Source organism: Hirundo rustica, chromosome 20 (genome assembly GCF_015227805.2).
Source record: "Hirundo rustica isolate bHirRus1 chromosome 20, bHirRus1.pri.v3, whole genome shotgun sequence".
Lineage (NCBI taxonomy): Eukaryota > Metazoa > Chordata > Aves > Passeriformes > Hirundinidae > Hirundo > Hirundo rustica.
The window spans coordinates 9,197,769-9,217,901 of NC_053469.1; the positions used below are offsets into that span (position 1 = coordinate 9,197,769).

Genomic DNA, 20,133 nt, shown 5'->3' on the forward strand with positions numbered 1-20,133 from the left:
CACCACTGCCCTGGGCAGCCCCTTCCAATGCTTTACAATACCCAAATATGATCAACTTCTCTTCCTTCAGCTAGACAGGACACAGGGAAAGGCAGCCTGGGTGCCCTTGGCCAAAGCAAAATGTTCAACATTAACCAGCCCCTCCCCTCCCTGCACAGCCAGACAATGCAGCACATCAGACAACTCATTTCAGCACCACTCCAGGATTTACTTTTGCAAGAAGGGATCAGGATGAGATCCAGAAACAGGAAAAACCCCTCTCAGGGAGGAGCAGAAGACAAAAGGACAAGATTATCAGTACCGTGATGGGCACTAAGAAAAAAGTTATTAATTTTCAAAAGCTGTTCTGTCTCCCAGGAGCGGTAACAGCCCCCAGGTCCCAAACACAGCTCCTGCTGCACAGAGCCATCCAAGAGCAGGAGCAAAGGCTACACCTGTGAATCTCCTGCCATTTGAAAGAGCCTCCAGGCCACTGCCTGGCACACGGCATGCCTGCAGCACAGGGAAGGGGTCCCGCAAAAATCAAGCCACGAGCGCTCACTTTTCCAGTGAGGAAGGGGCAGCTCCTCCTCTGGCTCAGCTCTGGCCTCTGGTGTTTCCTGCCGCGATTTCACAACCTTTGCCATTTCAAAAGTCCTTCTGGCAGCCACAGCAGCAAGCACGGAGCTCTTTTACACGAGTGCGTGACTGATACCTCCAGGCTCCCCTCCCCACGTCGTGCACAGGGAGCTGACACTGCCCACGGAGCAGGGCCAGAGCTGCTGCAAATCCCAGCATTTTCACCTCCCTCAATGAACTGTATGGGTGTGTGCTCGCTGGAAATACAGCTCCATCTGGGATTGAAGAGACTGAGCCTAAAATACTGAAATCGGCAGCAGCTTTCGACAGACAGGAGCCGGCCACATGGGTGTTCTCCGTCTGGGATAACGTCTTCCACGCTCTGCACGAGCCAAGGCACCAACAGCAAGAAAAAGCAACCCCTACCAGCTACAGAATGAACAAATCTGGGCAGGTTTCTGCTGCAGCCCACACCTACACCTTCCCAAGATGTCTTGAACAGGGAGACGAGAGAGATCTCACCCATTAAGAGGAGGGAGAGTGATTTGAAATCAATGTTAGGCAAAATCAAAGTCTGTGGGGACTCGCGTTAATGAATTCCCCTGCCAGGTTTATGATGTTTAAAGGAAAACAAAAGATTGCTGCATGCAGGGCAGAGCAGGTGAGACCTGGGGAGGCTGTTCACACCCTGGGTTTATATTCCCTAACCTCTCCCTAAGTAGGAGAGGCTCCCTCCCTGCCCTGTGCTCAGGGACATTCAGGTGATGAGCCACAGTGGTTTCTGGGAGCTGGGGGATGTTGAGATGCCCCTGTTGCTCTCCTGCTTGGGATGGCAGCTCAAAACTGGCTGGAAATGCAGCAGATGATCTCAGCTGATGTAAATACCCAGGGGCACAGGTCCTTCCTGCCCAGCCTTCTCCCAGAGGGTCCCTTATGGGATTAGGCAGCGGCCAAGCACGACAATTCACTATTAGCTGGACTAAGTGCTGCAGAGAGATCATGAAAATGAATTAACTCCTGCCCTCCTCTCTTGTGTGATGGATTACACTCTGCTCCTTCAGAGCAATTTCACATAAGGGGAGAGGGAAGCACAGGAGAGATAGGAGGAATTTGTTCCCATGTGGTTTCTTGTGTGGACACACGACACTGAACTGCCTCGTGCCTGCAGTCACGCTGAGATGAGGAAGGAGCCAGGGCCACATGCAGGTGTGGGTGACGCCAGCAGCTTCTCCCTGGACACACAGGAGATGAACTCCACTGTCCCTGGGAGCCCCACCTGGACGTGCTTGTGGGGACAGGAATGACTGGGCAACAAAGCCTGGTCACTGCACACGGCTCTCGCGTTATCACACTGGGTTTTCTGTTCACTCACACCCAGGTGAACCCCACTGGAAGCACAACCATCCCCAGCTCCAGGTTTTTACCTATTTCCCAAAGCTTGCTGGGATAAAACAGGAAAGCGCTGCCCCGATGCTGACCTGGAGCTGGAGCTCTGTCAGTGCTCCCACACCGCCTTCCCCAGAGCAGCCCTGGGATGAGAAATTAACGTGTTGGGTGATAAAACACAGAACTCCCTTCCCCAACCAACGCACCCACCAAGGCACCCATTTAGCTCTGAGATTCAACACTGAATATTGCATCACTTTGGAGCCTTTTAAGGAAACATTTCAGCCGTTTCCCAGAGTAATCAGGTAACATTTTTTTTAGCCAGACAGAGTTAAAAATAACTAAGATCCAGGTAGGTATCAGTGAAAAGTTCCAGCAGGGAAAATCCTGTCCCATCACACCTGTAAGGAAGGAAGTCCTTGCCCATCTCCAGGCACTGTCCCTGCAGACAAACACAACCAAGCCCAATGACAACTCTCCCCATTAATGCTGGATAATTTTAGGGTCTCAGCCACAGGCAGTCCATCTCTCTAGCAAAATCCTACCTAAGACGTGCACTATCTACCACAGCAGGCTCGACCCCGTTTTCATATGCAGAACCAAATAAAAAACCCCTCCTAATCCTACAGAACCCAGAGCAAATAACACTCTGGGACTGTGTGATACCACCCTATTAAATACAAACATATTCCTACAGTAGCTCAATGATTTTAAGCATTCCCCATCTTTTTGTTTCAGTTTTAAGCACTTTGCCTGGCAACTGTCTGAAGGGCAAACCATTATGGAAATAGGAAGACAATTAATTTTCCTTTATTCTGGAAGAGAGGATTATTGGAATAAATAAAATAATCAGCTTAAACAAGAGCACAATTCACAACTTCTGAAAAACAGAGGACAGGTTTCTTTCATTTTCCTTTCCAGAGAAATGATTTCCCAGGATGGAGGGTGCAAGGGAAGTGCAGAAGTTTTGGAGTTAACCTTGGACTGCTGACTCACAAACCACTGTCTCTATCCCTTCAGCTGGAGGAAGGCTGGCATTTCACTCTTGGAGCCACTTTATACATTTATTTAACACAGCCAGAACAGGCCCCCAAAAAGATACAGAGACCACTTCCCAACCTCACTTGGACCAGAGGTAAATCTGAAGCAGCCACTATTGGACACCAGCCTTTGGCAGCAGATGTTCAGCATCACAATTTATATGGTTAAAGGGGGATCTGACATGAATGTACACCTCCATCTATGAATCAAGTTAAAGGTATTTCACTCCCAAACCCCAGAGGGAGAAGGGAAAAAGTGGAAGAGGAGCGCCTTCAAGTTCATATTAGCATGAGATGAAAATATTTACTGAGAAAAAATTGGGGTGTCTTGGTAAGAACTGCAGAGTTATTTCTGGAGGACTCCTCTAATAAGCAGAATGAGTTATAAAAATAGGATGGAAGCTGTGGTTCAAGGTTGCTACAGCCTCAAAAAGAAACAGAGATAATTGATGGAGGCACAGATTCCCAGGAACACTAAGGACTGTAGAAGTACTGAGAAATCAAATTGATGATCTGGAAAATAACACAAGATTAAGAATGATCAGGTTAGTGGGGGCTCCTGAAGGAGCAGAAGCAGGAGAAGGCAGAGTTTCAGTTTGCAATGGATTATGAGGAGGTGGGGGATGAATAATCCCCACTGTCCAGGGGGTCTGGGTGAGCCATGACCCCACACAGAACAGTTCTGCAGGGCCCCACATCCCTAAGGGATGATCTCCTGCATCCAGGAGCCCATGTGTTTGGGAGCTCCCAAATCTGAGCCTGGTTCCAGGATCCAGCACTGTCTCCCTCCAGCAGGAAATGGCTCCAACTCTCCCTGTCCTTCCTCCAGTCACAAACTCCGGGTGCCCTGGCACAGCCACATCCCAGCAGCTGAAGGAAGCACCACTGGGAAGAGCTCCTGCAGACCCCAGCAGCCCGTGCTGCCCACAGAGCCATCTCCTCTGTTCCTCCTCCAGCTGCAGAGCACTGTGGCAGCAAGTAGGTCACGGGCTAGACAGCGCCTGAAGGATCACCTGCAGTTCATTTCCTCACCCTTTTTCTGCCTTTTTGGGTTTTTCGGAGCCACCAAATCATTTCACCACCACCTTCAAACTTCATCCATCTGTCCATCCATCCATCCATCCACCCCAGACCTCTCCTTACAGCCCTGTCTCCTCCATTTCTGCTCTCTCCCAGCTGTTTAACTCCACCTCTCCCCTGCAGGTCCTTAAAGCAGGATTTTTCTTCCATCTTCCCCTTCCAACACATATTTTTCCCAGCATGATGTACTCCTTGCACTGCTTCTCTCACCCTCAGAACCCTGGCTGTCCTCTGTGCTGATCGATGCATTAAACCCCATCCATCACGGGAATGGAGTTATTCTATAATTCCACATCTGGGTTAAAAAATCACAACTCCTTCCCCTGTGTCTGTAAGCTTCACTCACTAATCCTCAGGGAAACGGGGGGTAAGGAGTTCCCTTTGCCAGCTGGTGCTTTCAGGCTTCCTCAGGTCCTCTCTCCATGCAGGGCTCCATCAGCTCCAAGGAGCACAGGATGTCCCAAGACCCTTCCCTGCTTCACTCAGGAGCGTTTGGGCAGGGGGACAGCACTGCCAAAGGACACAAAACAAGGATGCAGCAGCGAGTACTGAGCCCAGGGTGTTAAGGAAGCCAAAATTCAGCCATAAGTTGGATTTCAAAATGGCCAGGACAGCAGGAGAGCAGGAGATAAAACTCCTCTGAAGATGGAGAAATTCTGTGCGTGACAGCAAACCCCTCCACACAGCGTCACCACAGAGAGGATTCACCACAGCAAATAATTACAGGGCTCCTGACATATCTGCTCTTAAAGGCATTGCCAGTTGAGCCCAGGTTGGCTGAAGCAGTTAGAAGGGAGAGGAGCAAAGCCACCAGGCTTTGAAGTGGTCACCACGAGATTATTAAAGACTGAGACCTGCATGCCGTGTATATCCAGCAGAGTGACTTTCTCCTCCCTGGGGTTGCCAAGGTTGCAGGAGGTTTTTTTCAGATACACCTGTAGGATTCCATTCCATCTTGTTCTTTCTGGTGTGAATACAGGCCTGGGCTGACATGATACCAAAAAGGTGAACAAGTCCCAAATTCAGGTTTCAGTTCCTCCACTGAACAAAGCTGTGCTGGGGGAGAAAGAGACAAAACTGGCCACACAGGCAGAATTTTTCACATAAATCTAAAGACAGTAATGTGCAAATTCAAGCAATGAATCCTCCTGTGAAGTCCAAGTCACCAAGCTCGAAGAAAGCATCCAGGAGTCCCTGCCCTGCACATCCCACACCCTGCAGCAGGCACTGGACACAGCTCCATGGGATTAAGAATCTCCTCAGCTCAGCCACAGCAGAGTGCTCAGGGTTTGCAGGGAGAGAGAGGCTCTCACTCCATGGGAGTGCCCAGCAGGGACCTGCAGACCTCCTCTGGCAGAGCCCAAGAACAAACACACAAACTGAAATTAGATTTGGTTGTAGCTACTTTTTCCCTGCCAGACTTATCGGTTCCAGGGCTTGCTGGAAGGAGCTGAATGTCTCCCTGGAAGAGAGGAGCCCCGCACAGGAGGGAAGCAGGGTGGGATGGGGGTTCCCAAAATTCGCAAAATTCCCAAAAGCTGCTCTGATCCAGAGGCATCAAGTGCCCAGGCCACCAAAGGTTTGGTAAGGCTGAGGCATGATGCTCTGTGCTGGGGACTCTCCTCAGCCACTGAAAATAGCTCATTTCCCCCATTTTACTCTAAAACAAGAGGAGAGGGAGGGCTTTATCCTGTGGCTTTGAGCAGAAACCCATGGCACTAAGGAAAATGTGACCTTTGTCCCTTTGCTGAGCCCTTCCCCCCATTCTGGGACTGGAAACAGGAGGAAAAGGTTCAAAGCCAGTCCAAACCATTCCAGGGATGAACCTGATTACTGAAATAAAGAATGAGATGATGGATCCAGGCTCCCTAAAGTCACTCTCTGGAAAAGGGAAGGACAGCAATGACCTGCACTGGGGGGCAGCCAGGGCCCAGCACCTTGTCCCAGACCAAGGACCAGTCCTGGCGTCACAGGACACCAAGGACCTGCCCTGGTAAAGCAGCACCCCCACACACCTCAGCCTCAAGATGCATTTTTGTTACACCCTGATCACAGATTTTGACGCGTTTCCTTTAACTTTCTTGCTTTCAACTTTGCTTCTCCAAAAAACTATTTCCCAGTTCTTCCACCAAACGTGTTTTTAAATAGAATTTGATCGTTTTTCTCTGAACTAAAACCCCTTGTCATGGTGACAGAGACGTCGCTGGCATCAGTTAAAAATGTGAAAGAGAAAACCACTGAGAAACAAGCAGCACCACCGAATCCTGACACAACCATGGTCCTCCACGACACGAGTCTTTGTTCTCACAATCATCTCCAAAACAATATTCTGACAACAACATCCTTCCCTATATAGATTTATATTGCTATATCTCTATCATTTCCCTCACGCCCATCCAAACCAAGTTATAATTAACCCATCATCAATAGAAATTACAATGATTTTGAAACAGCAAAAAAACAATCTATTTGCATTTGGTAGCTAATTACTCCCCCTACGCACACAGCCACCAATGTTCCCTAAAACCATCCACAGAACAGACAGTCTGTGCTAGCCAGAGCTTCTGGAAAGGAGGGGAAAAGGAAGGACTAAGCAAAGAAAACCTCAGCGTTGGGGTGGCAACATTTTCTTCAAATCCGCAGCATCTCGAGCTTAGCCAAGTCTGTAATAGAATTGCCCTTCTGAACTCATCCAGCAGTGTTAGAATCCACCTGGGTATCACATGGAAGCTGACAGCAACCTCAGGACGAACCCAGTGGGAGCCACTGACATTTGCTAAATCATTGAATTATTATTCCCTTCTTCACACCACTCCAAGGAAACGTGAAGCCATTTTCCGACAAAAGCCGTTGGACATAAATTTCACACCGGGCGACACCAGGAGCGCTCCCGGAGCCAGGCAGCACCGGGGTTTGCACCCGTGATTATTCCCTCCTCAAGGAGGAAGGGTGTGCCCTCCTCACAGCCACGCTGGGGCCCGGGGGACTGCCCAGGGGCGACCTCCAGCCCCTCCTGCTCCCATTCATTGCAGTCAGGTACAGAACACAACAATGCCCTTCCCCACCCCCGCCCCCACGCCAGGCAAGTTTTGCTGACAGATCACCTCCATTTCCTCACCATCCCCAAGGATTAGAGCGATGTTTGTAAGAGGTAAAGACACGAGCCGTGGTCAGGGAGCACTGCCTCTCCCAGCTCGAGCTGCCTGACAAAAACCAAGCCACCCAGGCATCTCTGCTTGACGTCCTGGGAGCCCCAGGTTGGCCCTGCATGGCTTGTGCTGCGTTCAGAGGAAGCTGATACAAAGCACCAGGGATGGTAAATCACATCCTCCTTCACCCACGCTTCTGGAGGCGAGTAGAGAAAACACTCTTCGCTCACTAGGAACCATCCGAGGTTTCCCTTCCTCCGGGATGTCCCCACCAAGCAGGGATTGGGGAGGAAGGGGCTCAGTTTCACCTGGACACAATCCCTGCGCCTGCAACACTTACCTGGCCGCCAAGGCATCCCTCCTCAACACGCCGAGAGTCATCAGCCTTCAAAGCAAAGCCAAAATAGCTCAAGGATTGTTTTCCTTCCCCCATCTGACACAGGATTGCAGCTCCTCAGGCATGGGGAGGAGGGGGAGCAAAATAATAGTAATAATCAAAAGCAAAAGACTATTCTTCTGTAGGCAAAGCTAATCCTGTCACACATTTTCTTCCCAACAGAAGCATGATAGATCGAGTCCCACTGGGTTCTGCTCACAGCTAAGCAGGACGAGGTGTTTTCAGCTCCCTTCTGCCAACACAGCTCAACGAGCAAGCAAGGCCTCACCTCCTCTCATCATTTAACTCAACACCAAGCCACCCTGGTGCTCTACCCCAGCTCTAGAAAGTCAGCCCGAGCCTCAGTATGGCCTTGCACGGAAATAGGATTACTTTGGCCTGGAGGAAAAAAAGAAACCACAACATGAAGGTCACCCATAAAATCATTACACAGCTCCCTCTTCCCCGGCTCATAGAGAAAAAAACCTTTCTCAAACCCTCAACCTGAAAGGAGAAACACAAAAAGATATGTACATTAATGCCATATACCTCCGTCAATTTTTTTTCCTCGTGTCTTTAGAGCAGTTGTTTACTGCAGCCAACTGCAGAGAAATTACAGTAGCTTAACTCTCCAACTCCCTCTAAAGGATTAATCTTCCAGTGAGCATGCTCACGCGGGAGCTTTTTCAGCACTTGCATCCATTTCATGAGTGAGGGCTGCTGCACACATGAGGAAATGCCATTTCAGGGCTCCAGGCAGAGCGAGCAGCCCCCAAACCAAGGGCTAAAGCCCTTCCCGGGGCTCCACAAAGGATCTCTGCCCAAGGCTCCAGCTCCAAGGAGGTTGGAAGATTTCACGTCCATGGCCCCTTTCAGGAAGGAGGAGGGGCGGTGGTTTCCCTGCGACACTCGTTTGAAATGTCTGACCTTGGCTTTTCTCTACAGCCTGGTGGACATTTCATCTGGAGTCAAAAATACCTTCTTCTCGCTGGCAGATTTTCCCTTTTGCATCACTTGTTGGCTCATCTTTGCTTTTCAGAAAAAAAAATCAGGAAGATAAATTGGGGTGCAGGGAGGGGGAGGGGAAGGGAAACATTCAAATAAAAAGGAACAGCTTTAAAAATCTAGTTCTCAACTCTGCATCACAGTTGGTAACGGATCCTGAGACACATTTAACTCCACAGATTAAGGACCCATGCAAATGAGGATTTGCTGGTAGACAACAAATCCAGTATCTAAACAAGGCTGTTCAAGTAATCTTGTCCATTCTCTCCTAGACCACTGTAGACTAAACTGCTCTGTTTGAGATATTTCTCCCTCACCTCAAATGATGTACCTCAATTCAAAGCCTTCCTGGTGAAAATAAAGCTCCAAAACTAAGGACAAATATACTGCAGAAATAGTTTCTTCCATTTTCATCTTCTCATATTCCAGGGTTCTGCCCTTCCCCTTCCCATTTATCTATTTTATGTCCTGTTGCTTAATTGCTCTTTGTAGCTGAAAGAGATCCAAGCCTCCCCCTCCCCCCAGAGGCTCTTATTTCAAGTTTTAAACCCAGCTTGAGTCTAGGACATGCAGAGACCAGACTGCAACCCCTGAGTCCAGGGAAAAATCACAACCTCTGAGCCCAGGGAGAAAAAACCCAGAGGGGGCTACAGCCCAAGGTCTGAGATCACTTCCCAGACCCAGAGCCAAGCTTCACCCTGGCCATTACAACCACATAAACGTGTATTTATTTTTCCAAAAGTCTTGAGTGTCTTTGATGCCACGAAGCCCCTTTAAACATTTTAAGCCCTACAAGAGAATCCACAAAAAGGCAGGATGTCAGGAGAGTGTTACAGAAGGGCTATGGCTGTGTTTGACAATGAACGCTCACCATAGCGACCGTCCCCGCAAGAAATGATAAAACCTATGAAACGATAAAAACCTAAAAAAGAAATGATAAAACCTATGGTGACAGTGAATATTTTGCTGCTGCCACCTAAATAGAATCACCCCCAGAGAGGGAATCTCTGCTACCATGCATTAAAATAGAGGCTTTGTTTTATTTATAAAGCATCCAAACTGGTTGGTTCGGATGTGTCAGAGCGCAGGCTGTTCAGCCACCCCTCCCTGCTCCATCCTTCAGGACGTAATGACTGATGGCTGCACTTCATCCTGCCCTCGCCTCCCACGGATCTCAGGTGCTGCTGAGCCCGCCCCAGCTCCTCCAGGGAAGCTCTGGAGCCAGGTGGGATCCGACCCTGAAAACCCTCACAAAGAAAACCCCAGACTTTGGAGAAGGCAGACGTGAAAAAGCCTCGATGGAGGAGGAGATGTCCCACGCTTCCTCCTCCACGGCAGCATCACACCCACGGGTGAAGGTGGGATAGCAACTACAGAGTTATCCTGACCTGTCATTCCTAATTTGGAAACCAGTCACACTCCCTGGGAGTTTAGATTTTGACGATTGACTGCTATTGATTCTTGTGCAAGCAAACAGCCCAAGCTGGCAATCAGTCAATACCAGGTAATTACTCGACAGCCTCTTATCTGCAGATGCCAGCCCGGACAGCTCGATCTGTGGAGGCAGCAGGTCAATAAATCAAAGCTGTTCTCAAATTTTAAAATATCATCATTTAAAAACCCACCCAGCCTCCAAAGTGGCTGGAAGAGCAGCCAGGTCAGGGGGATTCCTGCAGGACAGTGTGGTGGCTATCACTAATTTACTGCACAGGAGAGAGAAGGTGATGTGCTGAAATCCACCCCTGAGGCTCCTCATCTCTCAGGAGTCGCATGAGTGGCAGCTGGATGAAGATGATGAGAGGGAGAGGAGGAAGCAAAACCCTTCTCCTTGGAACAATGACTTGTAGGGGAAAAGCAGAGCAGGGCAAAACACTCCCCAGTCCCTGGGACACACCTTGCTGCTCACCAGGAGCCTCAAACCCCAACAAAAACGTGTTTAACACCACCAAGACAGCAAAAAGGTCCCTGCTGTGACCTCCATACCCTGGGTGCACAATTAATCATTTCATCCCAGGAAATGCACTTCCTCACTTTTTCGTGACCTAACCATGATACAAACACAACAGCCCAAGGCTCCTCTTGAGCATTTCAGTGTGACCCAGATGTTTTAAACCCAGTGGTGCCAACAGCACAACAAAGAAAACCAGCTGAAAACTCACAGAGGCATTTTACGCTCTTAGGGCAGACTCCCTTTACAGGCCCATTTATATGAAAAGAGATAAAAATTGCCTATTTAATTTGCAGCAATCTGAGCACACAGCTGGAACGCCAGCCCAGTGCAATGGTAATCTCTGTTTGTCTATGTATTTATCTATGTATCTATCTATCTATCCATCACTGCAAGGGCAATCTCAACCTTCCATCTAGTTCTGGAGACTCCAGAAACTTCCCTGTTTGTCCATGCATTCTTACACATGGAAACAGCCCAGAAGCACCAAAAGAACAGCGAGAAACAACAATCCTGCCCGTGCTGCTGGAGGAGGGTGGTGGCCTGCAGCTGTGTCCTGCACATCAGGAGTTCACCAAGGCCACAGGAGGACGTAACCAAGGCACCCAAAAGCTGCCCAAGCACTGTAAATCCAAGTCCCTTGGAGCCTGTGAAGCTTTCAGTGCTACAGAAGTGTCCCAGATTCGTCAGGTTTGGGGCAGCTCCACCACCACACCACAGTGATCCCATCTAGGCTGGCTGCCAAAGCGTGCAAAGTGCCCTTTTTTAGAAGGGAGGAAAGGGAATGACTTGGGAATATCCTCCCATTTTTTTTTCCCAGGAAGGGAAGTGTTTGTAGAATGATGACCAAATCCTGCAGACTGAGTATCTGCAATCACACCAGCCTATAAAAAACAAGAGCATGAGCCTAATATCTAAATAAAAAGGGGTGACCCACTGGAAACAAGATCAATCCCACAGCTGGTACTCCATCTTCACACTCCATTTGCCACAAAATTCAGGTATCTGAGGATACATTCTAAATATCCTCAGTCTTCAATACCTTTCAGCGGTCTGGGAGGGAAGTCTGGGTGAAAGGCAGCAGATAATGGATTATTTCAACTGTACTTGGCAGCTGAGACAGAATTCTTGAGGAGCCTACTGAGGTTTTCACTTCCATCTACACTCAGTGCACTCAGGTCCTTTCAGCAGGAAGCTGTGGGAAGCTGTGCCCAAAATCTCAAAAGGATTTCTTCTCTTCTTACCCACGGAGCACCTACAGGTGGTTTTTACACTGCCAGTCTTGTCTGCAGCACCGTGGCAAAGCACGGGAGAGCACTCAGGAGAAAAAAAAAAGGTGTTAAATCCATCTTCCTGTACCACTCTCACCATTTATAGAGAAGCTACAAAATGCCAAAGCAGCTGACAGGATCCCACAAACCGCACTGCAGAGCACCAGTGGCTCCTGAGTTTTGCAGGAAACCCACCAGAAAGATTTCCACACAACACCTGCAGCTTTCTGATAGAAAATGTGGGCCCTTTTCCTTCCCTCTCCAGATGTGCAGGTGACCAGCAGGTCAGTGCATCCATGCTGTGAGGACAGTCCAGGTGGCAGCACAGCTCTGGGGGGAGCCTGCAGAGCTGCTGGAGTTGCTGAGCACAGAAAATATTATTTATTTGCCCAGAAAGGAGCTGCCTGCCATGGGCCTGACTCCCACAGCCCCACTCAAACCAGTGCTGTCCTACTCCACACAAGGAAAATCATACAGCAACTTTACAAGCCACAGCTGTGGCAGTAACACAAGACTATTTCTCACCTTTTATGACAAAAGCAATGCCAGCTGCAAGACAATAAGATATCACAACCTGCCATTCACCCTCCCATCTCAAGGCACAGCCATTCCATACAAAAGCTGGAGATCACCTGTCGTGCTCTGCTCCCTTCTTTCAAATGCAGCATTGTGTTAGCACCAGGATCCCGCTGCTTTGGGGCTGGAAGTGTTGCTAGAGCAACAAAAATGCTGGAAAGTAGAGCAGAGAACAAAAGGACTCCGCAGCCCCACCGAGGATGTGATCAAGGAGACAGCAACAATGTAAAATGGGACCAGGAGACCTCCCTTAGAGCAGGGAACTGCCATCTCCCATCCTCTGCTGGGCAGAGTGATAATTTAGCAAGTAGATGATCCCAGTAAGCAATTCCAGCAGCTCAGCCCCATGTCTGCTCCTCATCAGGAGCCCCATGAGTGACCAGAGCACTGCTCCTCTCCACGCTCCATCCTTTCATGCCCAGCACAAGGATGCCATTCACAGCTGACTTTGGTGCACAGAGGAAGGAATTAGGGACATGTTTTTCTGTAAAGGCAGAGTAAATCCCTGCTTGCACGTCCAGCAGGTTGCCCTTGCAGCAGGAGACTTGGTCAGAATTCCTCTCACTGGACGAATCCAAATTAGGCGACATTGCAGAAGTTCACAGAGCTGGGTGGACAATGGGATCCCACTGCACCCCAGCAGGGCTCAGCAGAGTGGCCCTTGCTATAAGGAACCTGGATACTTTAGGAAATAATCCCGAAAGCAGACCGATTCAGGGATTGCCTTTGTCCCTTCTGGCATGTTCAGCACAGGAACACTGCACCCAAGGTGTATGGAGAGCGTCCTGGTTGGAACTGTCACCCCCTGGAGCTGGGGAGGGACAGACAGCAAACACCCGGCTGCTGTGTGATGGCAACCCACTGTCAAATCCATCCAGGGAGGGTTATGTTTGCTGCATCAGCCTCTCTGCAGCCCAGTCCTAATCCTGGAGAACTCTGGAAGAGCTCAGAAGATCCTTCACACACACTTGGATTCATTTGCACTACACTGGTCACAAGGATCTGGCTATCTCTGATTTGTAGCTCTTGATAAAAACACACAGTTTGAAGGCAATCTCTGTCATGTAACAAAACCTGTCCCTCCGAGCCTGGTCTTCCTGTCACCTGCACCTGTGGCTTTAGCTTCCAGAGGGCTCTGAGAGGAGAGGGAGCCTCTTGCAGGAGTCACATTTGCTAGCTGGGATTACAAACCACCCAGACAAACTCAGCAGCATCAGGGGAAGTCCTGGGGGTGTCTGGCTTGAAGTATAAAAGCAAAAAAAAATTTATTTTTTTTTTCCAAAGCTTAAGCAAATCCTTCATCAGTGAAGCTGATGAAGACATAAAAATCCTCAAGGTGGATTATGAAAATGAGCAAAGGCAGGAGCAGCTCCAGGGAAGCGAGGCTCAAAGCCTGGCTCAGAGCTGGTCTCATCTCCTTGTGACCACCTGCACAGGTTACACACCAAGCAATAAAGAGGATGAACAGTATTTATCCCCCTCTGGATTAAAATTCAGAGGGGCAGAAGTCACATGAACTGCTGAGGATCCCAGCACCAGAGCGTGCCTGGCCCTGGGAACAGACAGCCAAGGCTGCTGAGTGCTCAGTGAGGAAAACTCGATCCAAGGCCCTGATATCCATGGCAGTGACTGTGACCTTCCAAACCAGCCCAGTTTTAATGCTCAGATGCCTCCTCGTGCCTGCTCACAGCTCTGGGAGAATCTCTGTCCCCTCTGAGCTCTGCTCAGCAATGCACCTTTCCCATGGCATTCAGAGCACTGGGATGTGCTCCAGCCTCACCTCACCTGCCACCTCCAGTCCAGCTTCTCAATTCCAAAATAGCTTCTTCCCCATTTGACCCGTTAAAACAAAAACCACAGAGAAATACAAAAATTCAAACAGACAGAATGACAAATGCTGGAACTGTATAATGTCAAAAATGAAGTAAATTAATCCAAGGACCTGAAGACTGGTCCATCCACAATTTTGGCATCTTTTTAGCCATCTCTGATAAAAGCACCTTTATGCATGACAGTTCTGTTGAGACAGGTCGAAAATAGACCTACAGAAATGCTCTCCTGCCACAATGTGCTGATACCAACACGCTGTGCCCCAAGTCTTCCCACAAAAGCTTCAATCTGGGTATCAACACTGTACAAACACAATCTCCATTAAGTGTCGTTGCTTTCAACATACAAAGGAATTGCCATGATCACCCTGTCAATTATTTCTACAAATCCAATGGATAAAAACCTGTAACTGAGGGTTACCTCTGCCTCGTTTTGTCATTCGACGTGACAAAACACGTCACATCTGCCTCTTCCTGCTCTGCTGAGGAGGGCTGGGAGGAGCCCAGGAGCCCATCCAAAAAGATCTTTATGCCATGGAAGCAGCTCACTTCACTCAGGAAGGCTAATTTTGCCAGCAAAAACTGCAGCCACGTTCAAGCCATCCAAGACACCCACACAGCATTCCTGGATGGAGGCATGGCTCACACCTGCCCACACAGCCTGGACCTGCAGCCTGCTCCCAGTGTCTGAGCCTCTGTGTCACCACTAACAGCCCTCCCTGCAGCGCTGAATGCTCTGGAACAGTATCACTGTAATAATTAGTAATTATTGCTCTGATGTATTAATGTTTGCGAGTCCCAAACCCGCCTGCCTGGCCTTGTTGGGTAATTCCAGAGCAGAGCCCTCAGCAGCACAGCCCTGCTCCTCTTCCTCCTGCTTTGGGTCTGCCCTGCACCACGGGCTATTCCCCCTTGGATCTGTGTGCATATAAACAACCCATGGCACAGGTAGATCCCTCATCACACCCCTGGGGGCTGTCAGGGCAAGGAGAGGGGTTTTAATCTGATTTTGGGCACCATGCCCCTGGAGAGGCTGCTGCTGTCACACCAGCAGCTCAGGGGATGTACTAGAAAAGATAGAGATATTAACTGCTCCTCCCAGAAGCTGCCCAGCCCAGCAGGCAGCGAGGTGATACAGCCTCCTGTGGGGAGTGACAGATGTGCCCAGGGCCACAGCACAGCTGGGGAGCTCAGGGCAGGAGACACAGCACCCAGATAATGGCAGCACTTCCAGGGGATTAGCTCTGAAACTCAGCTTGGGAAAACTCACTGCTCAGCTCGCAGGGAGATTAACAATCATTTTGATTCAAGTATCCCCACAGAAAGAAAGGGCCTGATGAGCCACTGCGGCCCTTCCAGCCTGACTGATGCGGTGGTTCTGTGGTTACCCACTTCCCTGGAATTCACTTGCAGAGGTGGCCTGTGTGTCTCAGTGCCCAGGTAGCAAGGGAAGAACAATCTGTTGAGACACCCAGGGAGCAGGGAATGTCTGGCAGAGGCAGGAAACCATCCCTTTCCTCCTGCCTTTCCTCCCAGGGTGATGTGACACACAGGAATATTTCCAGTTAGCACAGCCCTCCATTGGCCAAACCTTCACAGAGCTCTGATAATGCAGTGAGAAAACAATCCTGGCTGATTTTCCTTCCGTGCAATTTAACTTCTAGTACTGAATATAACACACTCCTTCCCACTCCTGTGCCCAGAGCCAAACAAAGCTGATCTGCTGGAGAGGGAGGTTTAAGCAGGATTTAAAATCTGCCCTGAACTCCTGATGGCAGCCTACGATGGAGTGGATCCTACCCAGGCTGAGCAACCACATACGTTTGTCACGTGTGGAATAAAAGAAACCATCGAGAATTTGTGCCAAAATATTCAGGGCTTTTTCTCATTGAAAAAAAAAAAAAAAAAATTAAAAAGTAAAACAGCTGAACCAACCAAGAGAGCAGAGTTTTTCCCAGGGTTTCTGCCTGTGGCTGGGAGGATCCTGCACTGTGACACAGCATGGCAGGGGATGCTGGTGGGGGGATCCAGCCCTTGTGATCCCCTCCCTGCTCGCCCCCACTTCCCTGCCCTGTGAAACCAGGCCTGAACCTCCAGCTGCTCCGCTGTGCTCTTGCAAGACCACGTAAAAAACCCAAACACAACGGAACAAAAAAGAAAGGTCACCGAGGTGACTCTTTCAATTTTGCTCTTGAAAAGTCCTTGACAGGTTTTCAAAGTGGATTTGTTTATTAAAAGTGTATTTTTCCTAGCAAGGAGCACAGAATGTCTGCACAATAGACGCCATAATTGCCCAGGTTTGTTAATAATTGCATCGGCTGGAACAGGATGCATTAGCCTAATTTAAGAATGAAATAAGAACATATGAAAGATCACAGGTCCCATTCTCAAGGTGAATCTGAGGCTGCTATCACAAGTCCAAAGAAGAGGAGCTGGACATTCAGAGTCACACTGGCTTTCATCACAAATAGTTCATACTTCACAGAGTGCTTCTAGACGTTTTCTATTCCCTTCATCAGGCCTGGCTGTGATGACAAGGAACAAAGCCAAAAAACAGAGCATATAAAATAGTGACCGTTATGTAACTCACCGTCTCTTCCCTAATGAAGATAATCTGTACATTTAAAAATTAACATTCAGCAGTTCTTCAACAGTTCCAGTTAAAGGCTTCCAACATCAAGTCAGGCCTTTGAACTTTGGGAAAATATTACCTCTGTTTTCCATCTGGGAAAAGCACTACAGGCAGCAAAACCTCAACCAGCCTTGCCCGAACACCTCTTTAACTTTTTCTGTTTAAGCTGCTGCCTGTCCCATTGCCTGGGTACACTGCAGGGAGGCTGCTCTCACTGCAGCTGATGGCAAATCCTTCCCTGACTTCTGTAGGTTTGGATCAGGTCCCAAAACTCTTTTTAATATAATACTCCAGTCTGGGTAATCTTCTGTCGAAGGGAGGGTCAATGCTGCAAACTCTGCTTGCACTTAAGTCCTGTTGTCTGTCTGCACCAATTCTGCTCAGGCAGCGTTTCCTCAGCCCTCTGCTCACACAGCACCACACTCACCAGCCCCAGACACGAAGCCAGGCAGCTGCTAAGAGAGAAAAAAGAAAGCCAAACCCATAGATTTACCTTTTCTCAACACTCAACCACACAGTCCAAGCCTCATTTCGCACATGGGACCAAGCTCCAGGAGCCCTGGGACACAAGCTCTGTGCTTTCGAAGCACCCTCCACACTTACAGGGCAATAAAAATTAGCTTAATTAATAATACATCAGCAAGGAAACGTTAACGAGCACCCAGCAGGGGAGCAGGGACTGCTGTCTAATCTCCTTGTGCGGACTGCTTGCTTTGGCAGGGATCAGCAACTGCATCAGCATCACCACGGGGCAGGGAGGGCTCTGAGTCACCGGGGACACAGGAAACGTTTACGTCTCTCTTTGGAGCAGACACTGTTGCGTCAGGAGTTGCTCTTGGCAGCCCCACGCCAACTTCCACTTGTGGAGTTTTGGTTATTTCAAGAAGAATTTCAGCTATCCCTGGGCATCCAGTGTATAAATACACACACACACACACACACACACACACACAGGGCCTCCTCCTGCAGCTCTCTGGCCACGTCTGCAAATTCTGCAGCTCTGCCCACGCCGGCCTCGAGCTGCTGGGTCACGAGTGGGGGGGACCAGATCAAACCTCCCTGTTCTTGGGAGCTCACTGGGAATATCCGAGCCATTTCCTTAGGGTTTGCCCACCCTAAAGAGGTGCTGAGGCTCATCCCAAGGCAGACAATGGAAATCCCCCCTCCCAGCTGGTTCCTCTCCCTGTCACAGGGGGCAGCTTGGGCTCCCAGCCCCAAGGCAGCCCCGGGGCTCATCCCCTGCAGGGCTGTGCAGGGCTGTGCAGCGTGGGCAGGTTTCCTGCAGGTTTCCTGCAGCTGCCTTTCATGGCGATCCTGCCGGGAACAAAGGGCCAGTGAAGAAAGGCAGGGTGGCTGCTGAAACTGCCCAGCACTGGCCAAGGCCCAGACCTGACACAGCGGCCTCGTTCCTCATCACCTCCCGGCCCTCTCCTCCTCGCACTGCCCTGGGATCACACACGGCCCCTATGTGAGCCACGAACCGGCTGGGGATAGGGATAGGAATGGGGATAGGGATAGGGATAGGAATGGGGATAGGGATAGGGATAGGAATGGGGATAGGGATAGGAATGGGGATAGGGATAGGAACGGGGATAGGAACGGGGATAGGGATAGGAATGGGGATAGGAACGGGGATAGGGATAGGGATAGGAATAGGGATAGGAATGGGGATAGGAATGGGAATATGAATGGGGATAGGGATAGGAATGGGGGTAGGGATAGGGATAGGAATGGGGATAGGAACGGGGATGGGAATGGGGATAGGGATAGGAATGGGGATAGGAATGGGGATAGGGATAGGAATGGGGATAGGAACGGGAATAGGAACGGGGATGGGAATGGGGATAGGAACGGAGATAGGGATAGGGATAGGAATGGGGATAGGAATGGGGATAGGGATGGTGATAGGAATGGGGATAGGGATGGGGATAGGGACTGGGATAGGGACTGGGATAGGGGATGGGGACGGGGATGGGGACGGGGACGGGATAGGGACAGGGATAGGGACAGGGATAGGGACAGGAATGGGGATAGGATAGGGATGGGATAGGGATAGGGATGGGGATGGGGATAGGGATAGCGATAGGGATAGCGATAGGGACAATCCGTGGTCCCATGTCACTGACACAGCCTCCAGCCCCAATTCCAACCCACACACAATCCACCATCCCAGCAGCAACAGCCATACAGTGTGCACGTCCTCCCTGCACAAAGCACCAGCATCTGCAGGAGGAGGGGAAATTTGGGGCTGCTGTCAGACGGGGGCAGGAGATAAATGATGTCTCTAAAGCAGCCTCCGTGAGGGCTGTCTGGAAGTCTGAGAAAACATCAAACCAATAAGGTTTTAATAAAAGCCATAAATGATTAATACCAATGTGCTCTTATCAAAGGCAAACTCCTAGAAACATGAGAACATAACCAGATCACCATCACAAAGGGCACATTCTACAGGGAAGGAAACAACAAAACTCGGAAAAAAAAAAACCAGAAGAAGTGCGAGATAGGCATGGAGTTCACTGTGTGTGGCAGAAGTCTTTAAAAAATCTTGGAAAAAAAAAAACCCATGAGAAATACAACTTGCAGCTCCTAGAAAGCAGAGTGGAAATAAAAGACAGAATATGATCCCCCCTCGCTGGCCTTTCCCAACGCTGCACGCCGGAGGCTGCGCTAGCTCCTGGCGCTGTGAATTCCCACATTCAAAGCAGACAGAGCTGCACTTTGTCTGCTCACTGGTGGCATCTCCCTGCTGCAGGGGGATGTCGATTAAAGGACAGCCAGGATCTTCACCTCACCTCTCCAGACATGCTCCTGGAGCTCCAGGAGCTGGCACTACAGCAAGAGGAAATATTCCAGCTCATCCGAGGGCCATCTTTAAAGGAACAGTCCTTGTTTGTCCTCAAAGTGTGGCAAAAAGGATTAAATATTCCAGATGACACCTCCAGGCCCGACAGGACACCTTATAAATGATCACCTTTGCATACTAAAAAGGCATTAAAGCACCAATCTGCATCCAGCCTAGCAAAACTAAAGAACACCTTTCCTAATCCAAAGAACAAAAGGATTTCTAATGTATGGGATTCACAGATCCCTGACATTTAAAACACAGAGCTGATTAAAGCCATTACAAACAAGTTTGCAATTAAAAGTGCCTCGTGTCTTGGTTACCAGTTGAGCAGTGGTTCTTTTTGCAGAGCCTTCCGGGTGTTGATTTAAGCTATCAAATATTAATAATACTCTTCAATTAATAAAATATTCAGAGTCATGTTTTAGAGTCCCATAATCT

At 49.4% G+C, this 20,133-nt stretch overlaps 1 protein-coding gene across 9 annotated transcripts in view; it reads right to left on the reverse strand.

The window, feature by feature from the left end:
• The window catches only part of LOC120761667 (histone-lysine N-methyltransferase EHMT1), a 120,194-nt gene that overhangs the window by 92,474 nt on the left and 7,587 nt on the right, over positions 1–20,133 (reverse strand). Inside the window, exon 1 of one of the 9 annotated variants that reach the window (XM_040083167.2) lies at positions 8,139–8,157. The exons of the other annotated variants lie outside the window; for them this stretch is intronic. The gene's annotated coding sequence lies outside the window, so the exon portion shown is untranslated. Of the gene's footprint in view, positions 1–8,138; positions 8,158–20,133 lie in introns of those variants that run through there. 9 annotated transcript variants of the gene reach the window in all.